Raw genomic sequence first — 12,126 nt, forward strand, 5'->3', positions numbered from 1 at the left:
GTGCACACCTGCAGTTCTTTAAAATGGATTCCTAAAGTGCTTACTCTTGCCCAAAAAATTGGGCAACTTCAATAAGGAGAAAAAGCTACTAATAATGACCCGGTGAAGGTTCTCTACCGCCTTTATGCCATAAACTCATAAGATAATGAACAACATCTGTGACTAAATAGGTAAGGCATTCAACGCCACCCGTCCACGTATTATCCAAACATCCACTCATTCTGCCCCACCAACATTTCCATGCTAAGATCGCCACTGAACGGGTATTTACCGGGGTTTTACATGGTTGTTTACGTCTTTTTTCCTTGTTGTTATCCTGTTATTTCAGCACTGTAAACCAAAGTGCTACCCACTTCAACAACAATGGCCAGTGGCAAACCAAAGTCCTTAGTGACATTTTCTGTAACACTGAACTACTAGAATTTGCCTTGTTTGCATCAGAGGTTTTCTTACTGTGAGTGTGGATGTTTGTATTTCAAGAAAGTGGTTTAATTACAGTTAAATCAAATAAAATGTTTGAACAATATATTCAAGTGAATTATTTATGAATTATGTTATTTGTTTTATTCCTATTGCATATACCTTGTTATAGGAGAAGAAAATATCTTTCAATAAACTTTATTTGTCTCCAGTACCCTCCATTTTGAGCTCATGGACAAAATGTAACTAGGATGGATTCCTCTGATCCTGTGGGGGAGTAGCCTGTTGTTGCATAACTCTTCCTTGATAAGACTGAACTGTTGTTAAAATCAAAACAAACTAGTCAACGTACGACCACCGACAGTGTTTTGGACTAAGGTTTTGATTTGCCGATCTGAAGATATACAGTTTGAACAGTACTTTCATTAAAGGCCCGAATACATTTTAGCGAATACGACAACAGCAAATTATCAAAACATTCTGTGACTATCTGTCGCTTCAAACCACATTTTCCTTATTCATCTCTATAGTACTAAAAACCCAGAAGGGTTCTCCTTTGTAAGCTCTAAGGGGATAAAGTGTCAAACAGACAGAGCAAGGAACAAATGACTAACTGCTTAATAGGTCATGCAGCCATGTCACTTTGAAATTAACTGCAGTGTCTTGTCATGCAGTTAGCTTGTCCTTTTAAACTCCTCAAGCATCTGTGCGTCAATCTAAGTAACATACAATAATTAAAAAATCCAGCTCAAAATCCATCAGTTTTGCATGGGCTGCGTCTTAATCCAGCACATTCACCTATGTCGGCCTTCCCCATCTGCGTTGGAAGGTGCCTTGAGCTACAGTGGTGTTTGTCAGACCATGAGACATCCCAAAAATTGGTCTGTAGCATCCGAATGGTTTGGCCTACAATATGACCACTCTATGCAAAGATGAGAATCTCACGAACATGATGATGTTCTCCGTTTTGCTCTGACGTCATATAGGATTTTACTTTACAGCCACTGTGTTCCAATTTAGGTGTTTATCAGTGACCAAATCTGCTATTATAAATCCATTATGGGTAAGAGGGTAAAGGGCTACGTAAAGTATTGCTGAAACTCTATGATCTGTGGAGGTTATTGACACACATGATCCATGTGATCCTTCTTCCCGTGGTTCAATATGGCTGTGTCTCCTTGATGATTTATTATTTACTCTTTATTTACTCACAGAGATTACTTTTCTGAAAGCCCTATAGTCTTCTCCAACAGGAGTGACGTATGGTGTTCACTGTCAGTATCTGACCCTTCGCTCTCTCCTGGCCATGTGACTAGGATGTGACCTTAATAATTACACTATAAACCCCACTTGTACTGAGTGATGACTGACAAGCAAGTTAGCGTAATCAAAACTGATTTAATATCTAGGCTGTTCTCAACATGAAATTAACTACAGAGGCCCTCAATGATCAACAGTTAACCACATAGTATATCCTTACACACATTTGTATTGAATTTTAAAACATACAATCTCCCTGAAGAGAAGCCGGTCATCATCACATTACATTCAGTCATCCAGCAGACACTCCCATCCAGAGCGACCCACAGGTGCAAACAGGGTCAAGCTCCCCGCCCAAGGGCATAATGTGACATTTCTGTAACACTGAACATATCTTTATGTACATATTCTTTATCCCCTTACACTGTGTATAAGACAGTAGTTTTGGAATTGTTAGTTAGATTACTTGTTGGTTATTACTGCATTGTGGGAACTAGAAGCACAAGCATTTCGCAACACTCGCATTAACATCTGCTAACCATGTGTATGTGACAAATAACATTTGATTTGATTTGGATTAGATTTTTGACAGATCCCCCCCCCCCCCCCCCACCCAGTTGAATCGGTGACTCGAACCAGCGACCTCTCAGCCACAAACCCAAGCTCCTAACCGCCAGGCCACCAACCATCCAAGATCCCCCCAAGGATCCCCCGAGCTGCTCCTCAACCATCCAAGCCACCGTCCCCCTCCAACCCTACGAAAATAACAAAAGACAAAAACAAAGGACATAAAGGAATTTAAAAATCTAAATAGCAAGGCCAACTGTGTGGGTTTGTGTGCATGCGTGGCACTATTTACATGTGTGTGTGTTTGAATGTGAGTGTGTGTGTGTGTGTATGCGTGTATATGCATGTTCAAGCGCTTGCGAGGAATCAGCCTCAGACAAACAGGCATTTTCTTGCTCTCAGAGATATTGTCATCATCATCATAGTCAGTTTTGTGCTTTTGCAATATGATTAGCCTTAGGTTTCCGAGACTAACAAGCTAAATGATTGTATGTTATGTGTATTGTTTTAAATCCTCTGATGCAATTCAGATTACAAATGGAGGAAAACAAATAAATGGGGTATTCACCTCTTGGGTACTGATGTCCACATGTCCTGAATAGATCATTCCTAAGGGTTCTTCAAGATTTCTCTTATTGGGACAGCCGAAGAATCTTTTTAGGTTCTAGAGAACATGTTTTTTTCTAAGAGTGTAGAATTGTAGACTAATGTCTGTACAGCATTACTACCTTTTCCGTGACTACATCATTTGATAGAGGTCAGATAATTGATAATGCAATATTTAAGCAACATGTTGTATATTTACAATATTTGGCACATTAGTGGGACCTACACTCTTAGAAAAAAAGGGAACCAATAAGGGTTCTTCTATGGGGACAGCTGAAAAACCCTTTTAGGTTCTAGATAGCACCTTTTTTTCCCTACGAGTATAGCTTCTACACCATGATACATGATACCCCCTCACGGAGTGTCACTTTGTGTTCACAGTAGTCTGTGAATGTTGACATCATAATTAGCCATAGATCAGAGATCATTATGCCCGTCTTAGTTAATATCCATCACTAACATTACATGCCATGCTAGACAGAGAACTTTGTTCTGTACCTGTCCTGAGGAAAGGGTGAGGGTCAGTGGGCATGTATTACGAAAGGATGACAAGTATTGTTCCATCCTGCTAAATTCCACTATACACCTTCTGCTCACAAGCCAAGTCCCGTATTAATTATAGCTCTACACTGTCATCCAACGCGACACACACACACACACACACACACACACACACACACACACACACACACACACACACACACCAGCCAGTCACTGTGGCCGCTGAAGGCATTAGCATCAGACACTGTTGTAATGTTTGGGGAACAGTGTCTCCTCCTGCCATGAAACACAGAGATTTGTTGGTGATAGTGGATACATTTGATAGCGGATACAATTCGGGAAAATAAAATAAAAATAAGCAAATGACAAAATAGGAAAGTTGGGTCTGAGCTTGTAAAACATCGGCCATCCAGTACAGCGCCATCTTCCACCTTCCCTTACTTCCAGCTACATCTTGTCTCACATAAAGGGACAGACTGACTCTGAAGACTAACTGAAGCCTGGACCTAAAGGTATGGGACGCTCAGAGGAGAGATCATACCCTCAAGAATGTCCCCTGATGAAATGTAATGACAAATTGTATTATACTGTATGAGTGATTTAATGTATCATCCCTTACATGTCTTTCATTTTAAACCAACACTTATAATCAATCTTAAATCCATAAATGGAATGTTTGTTTATTTTTCTCTCCATGTGTCATCACTTCTAAAGCCCTGTGTCCAGTCCTCTGGGGTCTGAAGTCAAACACTGAATGCCTGGTTTGTGTCAGATGAATGAATGCTGTGGTTTATTTCAATTTGAAGCACATTGGTAATCACCGCCTCCCCCTTTATCCTCCCTCCCACTTAACCCTCCCTTCCTCTTTGGCCCCTTCTCATCCCAAGCTGACACACAGTCATTAGGAAGGCATACTGGACAACAGTGGAGGGAATAAATAATGATGATATGGCTTGTTATGCTGAAAATGTTTGCAAGGCCAGGAGGTGTGGGTCTTTATATGTGCCTGTGGAGAGAGAGAAAGAAAATGGAGAAGAGAGAGGGAGAGACAGAGGGAGATACAAATAGAGGGAGATACACAGAGAGAGAGAGAGAGAGCGGGATTGTGGTGTTGCATGTGTCTTTTCTCTGTTCTGTCTTACTGTGTCCAGTGGTGGAGGAGGAGAAGAGATCCTTACAATTAAGTGTTTAGTACTTTAAGAATGCCAGAGCAAGGTCAGTAAAGTTGTGAAACACGGCAGTTATTGTCACCATTGGGTGATTCACTGGTGCACTGATAGGAAAAGTCAGACTGCATGAAAAGCAGTTTCTCGGTAAAATCGGATCTGCTATATTCCTGTGAAATTTGAGGTGCGTGGTCGTGGTCGTGGTCGTGGGTGGAACTTGTCCAATGCGAGGATGCAGACTCCTGTGCATCCCTGAACACTTGCATGATGGAATTTCTGGGAAAGTAAATTCCCAGTTATGCATTAATACGTTTCTGGAAATTTACAGACCGTACAGTCACGTAAATTCTCAACTGTTTGATGAGAAGCCCAGTGAAAAGAAGCCAACTCTCTCTGTGTCTTCTTATTTCTCCTGTTTTCAGGTTTGTAACATTTATAAGCATGGTTTTGTTTTTAAAATCTAAAGTGTCATGCGTATTCTGGTCATTTTGATGTATAATTTAAATGTTTCGACCGAGTGAACAATTTGTGAGATTTTTTCATTCAAATGAGTGTGGTCAAGCTAAACTAGCTAACTTTGTACGTAAGTTAATGAGAACAAGATGTCACAGATATTTTTTTATTTCTGTTATAAACGTTTGTACATATGAACAACACTAATGATATGTATTTTTGTATCTAATGGTTTCATGCTAATTGCTAACCACTAACGTTATCAAGCTCAGCACAAGGCACTAGCTAGCCTATCATTTCTCCCTACAAGCTAGATACTTTTTGTTGTTGTTGGCTAGCTTTTCATGGGGTTTTGTTATTTTTAATACACAGGCCTCTTCTATCATGTGTTTGTACTGTTGTACAAACTGTTTTGGCTCATACAATGCATTGGTGTCTATTTAGTGGTTTTGCACATCAACATCTTTAGCGATAAACTAGCTAACAAGCTAAATAACTAACTGACTATCTACTATCTAACCAGGTTCAAACCATGATGAGTCATACAAACACACTTATTTAGCAGTGTTGGGGAAAGTTGCTTTTAAAAGCAACTATTTACTTTAAAGAGACTTGCAATTTTACAACGTTACTCACTATGGAAAGTAATTAGTTAGCCATTACATTACTTTTGCGTTACCAAAAGCGGAAAACCCTCTTAAGATGTGTTGGTCATCTTTATGCCTAGTAGAGGGTGCACACCACCTTTGAATGGATTATAGCCTATACCAACTCATGTAACAATGACAGACACAATATCTCCTTAATAATACTTGAAATAAATTGTTTTGTTGAGTAATTTACACAAGTAAATACATATACAGTTGAAGTCGGAAGTTAACATACACTTAGGTTGGAGTCATTAAAACTGTTTTTTCAACTACTCCACAAATTTCTTGATAACAAACTGTAGTTTTGGGAAGTTGGTAGGGACATCTACTTTGTGCATGACAAGTAATTTTCCAACAATTGTTTACAAACAGATTATGTCATTTATAATTCACTGTATAAGAATTCCAGTGGGTCAGAAATGTACATACACCAAGTTGACTGTGCCTTTAAAACAGCTAAGAAAATTCCAGAAATTTGTGTCATGGCTTTAGAAGCTTCTGATTGACTAATTGACAAAAAAATGTGTCAATTGGAGGTGTACCTGTGGATGATTGTAGACCTCCACAATTCTGTTTCATCCTTGGGAGAAATTTCCAAACGCCTGAAGGTACCATGTTCATCTGTACAAACAATTAAATGCAAGTGTAGACACCATAAACACCACACAGCCGTCATACCGCACAGGAAGGAGACACGTTCTGTCCCCTAGAGATGAACGTACTTTTGTGCAAAAAGTGCAAATCAATCCCAGAACAACAGTAAAGGACCTTGTGAAGATGCTGGAGGAAACAGGTACAAAATAATCTATATCCACAGTAAAACGAGTCCTATATCGACACTGCTCCAAAACTGCCATAAAAAAGCCAGACTATGGTTTGCAACTGCACTCTGATCTGATTAAACAAAAATAGAACTGTTTGGCCATAATGACCATTGTTATGTTTGGAGGAAAAAGAGGGAGGCTTGCAAGCCGAAGAACACCATCCCAACCGTGAAGCACAGGGGTGGCAGCATCATGTTGTGGGGGTACTTTGCTGCAGGAGGGACTGGTGCTCTTCACAAAATGGATGGCATCATGAGGAGGGGAAATTATGTGGATATATTGAAAGCAACATCTCAAGACATGAGTTAGGAAGTTAAAGCTTGGTCGCAAATGGGTCTTCCAAATGAACAATGACCCCAAGCATACTTCCAAAGTTGTGCCAAAATGGCTTAAAGGCAATGCTTCCAAATACTAATTGAGTGTATGTAAAACTTCTGATCCACTGGGAATGTGATGAAAGAAATAAAAGCTGAAACAAATCATTATCTCTACTATTATTCTGACATTTCACATTCTTAAAATAAAGTGGTGATCCTAACTGACCTAATACAGGGAATTTTTACTACGATTCAATGTCAGGAATTTTGAAAAACTAAGTTTAAATGTATTTGGCTAAGGTGTAAACTTCCCACTTCAACTGTATAAAACCAATTGGGCACAGTGAAAGGAGTTTTCAAATAACTTACAAGAACAACTGGCTACCAACCTGTTTTACAGATACGAACTGGGGGCAGAGAGATTCTATGTAAAACTTCACATTGTGCACTTTTGGTGCCATTTCCTTTATGTCTATGGTGAAGATGGAGTAATGGCCATTATTATTAACTGAGCTTAACTTGTTAGCTATTAGCAGTGGGCACTCTGGGCACTACCAGGGGCCAAACGGGGCACTCGCATGAACCCGATGAGCCATCTGAATCGTGCAAGTCGCGTCAGTCAAGATTCAAGGGCTAACCTCTGTCCTTTAAAACAAATTAAAATATGTAACCTTTATTTATCTAGGCAAGTCAGTTAAGAACAAATTCTTACTTATAATGACGGCCTGTCCTTTTCTTCTGCCAATTCAAAATAGTTTGACTCTGCCATCCCACTAGCTATCTAGCTACCAGCCAGCTACCCACTACAATGTTCATGCAAAAACAGGAAGAGCGCAAACCGCAGGGAACATAACCAAGGGGAGGGATGTTCAGAGATGGCGCTGGAGGAGATAGCTACTGTTTAACGGGCTCCTAACCAATTGTGCTATTGTGCGTGTTTTTCTGCGTTATTTGTAACTTATTTTGTACGTAATGTTCTGTCACCGTCTCTTATGACTGAAAAGAGCTTCTGGATATTAGGACAGCGATTACTCACCTTGTACTGGACGAAGTTTCTTCTTTAACGAGTAGGACGCGAAGACACCTGACAAGGCCCAAGTCCTGGTCATTCGCATAAAGAAGAGATGGCGATATCGAGGACGTAGGTTGGGGTGTAAGGATCGGACGGTGAGTGCGTAATCCGCCTCTACCATCAGTCCTATTAGCCAACGTGCAATCATTGGATTAAAAATAAATGGATGAGCTCCGATCAAGACTATGTTACCAACGGGACATTAAAAACTGTAATATCTTATGTTTCACTGAGTCGTGGCTGAACGTTGACATGGTTAACATACAGCTGGGTGGGTTTTCCGTGCATTGGAAAGATAGAACAGCTGCCTTCGGCAAGACAAGGGGTGGTGGTCTGTGTCTATTTGTAAATAACAGCTGGTGCACAAAATCTAATATTAAGGAAGTCTTGAGGTTTTGCTCACCTGAGGTAGAGTATCTCATGATAAGCTGTAGACCACACTATTTACCAAGAGAGTTTTCATCTATGTTTTTCGTAGCTGTCTATTTACCACCACAACCCGATGCTGGCACTAAGACCACACTCACCGTGCTGTATATGTCACGTTCTGACCTTAATCATACTTAGGTAGCCTGGGTTTCACTGTTGGTTTGTGGGTGTTTGTTTCCGTGTGAGTGTTTGTCGCCACACGGTACTGTTTCGGTTTTCGTTTTCATCACGTTCATGTTTTGTATTTCAGTGTTCAGATAGTTTTTAATAAATCGTCATGAACACTTACCACGCTGCATCTTGGTCCGATCCTTACTCCTTAACAAGAAATTGCTCATCCAGAGGCGGCCCTCCTAGTGGCCGGGGACTTTAATGCAGGTAAAGTTAAATCTGTTTTACAGGTCAAATATTTGGGGAAGCCTGGCTCCCCTTGGCATCCATGAATAAACGCCACAGTATATAACTTGAAACATTTAATAGGGAGACTAGTCAGGATCGAGGGAAAGATGAATGGAGCAAAGTACAGCAATATCCTTGATGAAAACCTGCTCCAGAGCACTCAGTACCTCAGACTGGGGCGAAGGTTTACCTTCCAACAGGACACAAACCCTAAGCAGACAGCCAAGACAAACCAGGAGTGGCTTCGGGAAAAGTCTCTGAATGTCCTTGACTGGCCTAGCCAGAGCCCGGACTTGAACCTGATAGAATATCTCTGGAGAGACCTGAAAATAGAGCTTGGGAGGATCTGCAGAGATGAATGGGAGAAACACCCCAAATACAGGTGTGCCAAGCTTGAGCTTCATACCCAAGATGACTGTAGGCTGTAATCGCTGCCAAAGGTGTTTCAACAAAGTACCTAAAGGGTCTGAATACTTTAGTAAATGTAATATTTGTTTTTTATTTGTAATTCATTTATTTTAAATTCTAACAACCTGGTTTTGCTTTGTCATTATGGGGTATTGTGTGTAGAGTGGGTGGAAAACCACTATTGAGTCAATTTTATAATAATGCTGCAATGTAACAAAATGTGGAACAAGTCAAGGGGTCTGAATACTTTCCTGATGCACTGTAAGTTGTGATATGGCTTTTTTACTGGCTTGGCTTTCCCACAGATTTTTTTATCTTAGAATTTTGAATAGACTCGTATATATTCGTCAATATGCGATATGCACCCCCATCCCCCTTTAACACTAGAACCACTAAAGCAGTCATTTTGACTGCTTATTAGTTATTTATTTATATTACTCCCCTTTCATCCTTAACTTTTCCGAAATAAGTCTATATATCACGCTGTCGATGTTAGAATCTTAATATCACACACAAACTAGAGAGAAAAAAATTGATAGAAAGAAATCCCCTGGCCCTGATGATCTAGACCCCCTCCTACACCTAGCTGCATACATCATTGCTCCCCCTTAACATGTATTTTTAACCTCACGCTAATTTAAAACTTCTTAGAACTGTCAACAATTTCCGGATGAAATTGGAGGGCGCGTAATTTAAATAAATAATGGTAAAAATGATGGATATTAACCATCGAGGTACATACAAGTGTCTTATATTGGTTAAAAGCTTAAATTCGTGTTAATCGAACTGCATTGTCCTATTTACAATAGGCTTTACAGCGAAAGCATGCCATGTGATTGTTTGAGGACGGCGCCCCACATCAACATATTTTTCAACCAGCACAGGCTTCATAAAATCACAAATAGCAATTAAATAATCACTTACTTTTTGAAAATCTCCCTCTGATTTGCAATCCAAAGGGTCCCAGTGTAACGGATGTGAAACGGCTAGCTTAGTTAGCGGTGGTGCGCACTAAATAGCGTTTCAATCGGTGACGTCACTTGCTCTGAGACCTTGAAGTAGTAGTTCCCCTTGCTCTGCAAGGGCTGCGGCTTTTGTGGAGCGATGGGTAATGATGCTTCGTGGGTGACTGTTGTTGATGTGTGCAGAGGGTCCCTGGTTCGCGCCCGGGTATGGGCGAGGGGGCGGTCTAAAGTTATACTTTTACACCAGCTACAACATGCATGGTCGTTTTGTTAGATAAAATCCTTCTTTATATCCCAAAAAGTCAGTTTAGTTGGGACCATCGATTTGAGTTCAACATGCAGACAAAGGAATCCAAAAAGCTACCTCTAAACTTTGTTAAAACAAGTCAAACTACGTTGCTATTTAATCCTCGGGTACCCTAAAATGTAATTAAACTATAATATTTCATACGGAAAGAAGTATGTTCAATAGAAAAGTAAAATGAGCAAGTGCTAATCGCGCGCCCACAGACTGATTTCCAACTGTGACTCCCAGGACCAAAACTCTTAAATTCTTCCTTGCTTTGGAGAAAACAAGCCTGAAACCTTGAACAAAGACTGTTGACATCTAGTGGAAGCCATAGGAATTGCATAGGACCTATAGCTTTCCATTGAAAGAGCATGGGGTCTCAAAAAAAAATTCTGGTTGCTTTTTCTTTGGATTATCTCCTACCATATCAATTGTGTTACAGTCTCATACATTATTTTAACATTTCTACAAACTTCAAAGTGTTTTCTATCCAATGGCACCAATTATATACAAATCCTGGGTACCAATTATATGCATATTCTGGCTTCTGGTCCTGAGTAACAGGCAGTTTACTTTGGGCACGTATGTCAGGCGGAAATTCTGAAAAAAGTACCCTAGCCCTAAGAAGTTTTAAGGGAACCCCAACGTTTTGGAAATCTGCTTTTGTACTGCCTCTCTTGAAAGGTTGAGATCCTTCACTACTTGACAACTATCGACCCATATCAAAATTGTCTATACTGTCTAAGGTACTGGAGTCCTTAGTTAGTAGGCAGCTGATGCCTTACCTCAAAGAAAACAATATCTTAAATGGAACGCAATCAGGTTTTAGGTCTGGCCACAGCACTGGTTCAGCAACATTTAAGTTTTTAAATGACATCCACTGTGTTCTTGACAAGAAGTTACATTGCTTGTCTGTCTGTCGAAGGCATTTGACACCGTGGACCATGCTGTGTTGGTGCAAAGGTTAAAATGTTGTGGAATTACTGGTCATGCTCTAGGTTGGTTTATAAATGACCTATCAAATCGTACTCAATGTGTAATGGCAGATAGTTGTAAATCTTAGTCCATAGAGTTGTGCTCAGGTGTTCCACAATGTTCTATTTTGGACCCACTGTTGTTCATTTTGTGTATCAACAACATTGGTGATCATATTGAAACAGCAGATGTTCATTTTTTTCAGATGATACTGTTCTTTATTCAAGTGCTTGTAGTTTATCTTTAGCTTTTGAAAATGCCCAAAGATCATTTAACACCATACAACAGAATCTGTATGATTTGAAGCTGGTTCTGAATTCGGGTTAAACAAAATGAATGGTATTTTCAAATGCCAGGCATGTAACTAATCATGTCATTGCTACATTGGATGGACATACTATAGAGCAAGCCAAAGTGTACAAATATTTGGGTGGATGACAAGCTGAGCTTCACTGTTCATGTGGAGAACTTGATAAGGAAGCTCAATCTAAAAATAGTTTTTCATTACCGGCATAAGGCTTGTTTTTCTCTGGAGGCCAGGAAGGAGCTGGTACGATGTACAGTACTGGCGGCTTTAGATTTTAGTGATGTTATATATATGCAGGTCTAAACCACCTCCCTGAGAGCAATTGATTCAGTTTATCATGTGTCCCTCAGGTTCATTCCCAATCAAAAATGTCAAATACATCATTGCGATCTGTAAAGCGACATTGGCTGGTCAAATCAAATTTAATTGGTCACATACACGTGTTTAGCAGATGTTATTGGGGCTGTAGAGAAATGCTTGTGCTTCTAACTTTGACAGTACAGTAATATCTAACATGT

Source organism: Oncorhynchus nerka, linkage group LG18 (genome assembly GCF_034236695.1).
Source record: "Oncorhynchus nerka isolate Pitt River linkage group LG18, Oner_Uvic_2.0, whole genome shotgun sequence".
Lineage (NCBI taxonomy): Eukaryota > Metazoa > Chordata > Actinopteri > Salmoniformes > Salmonidae > Oncorhynchus > Oncorhynchus nerka.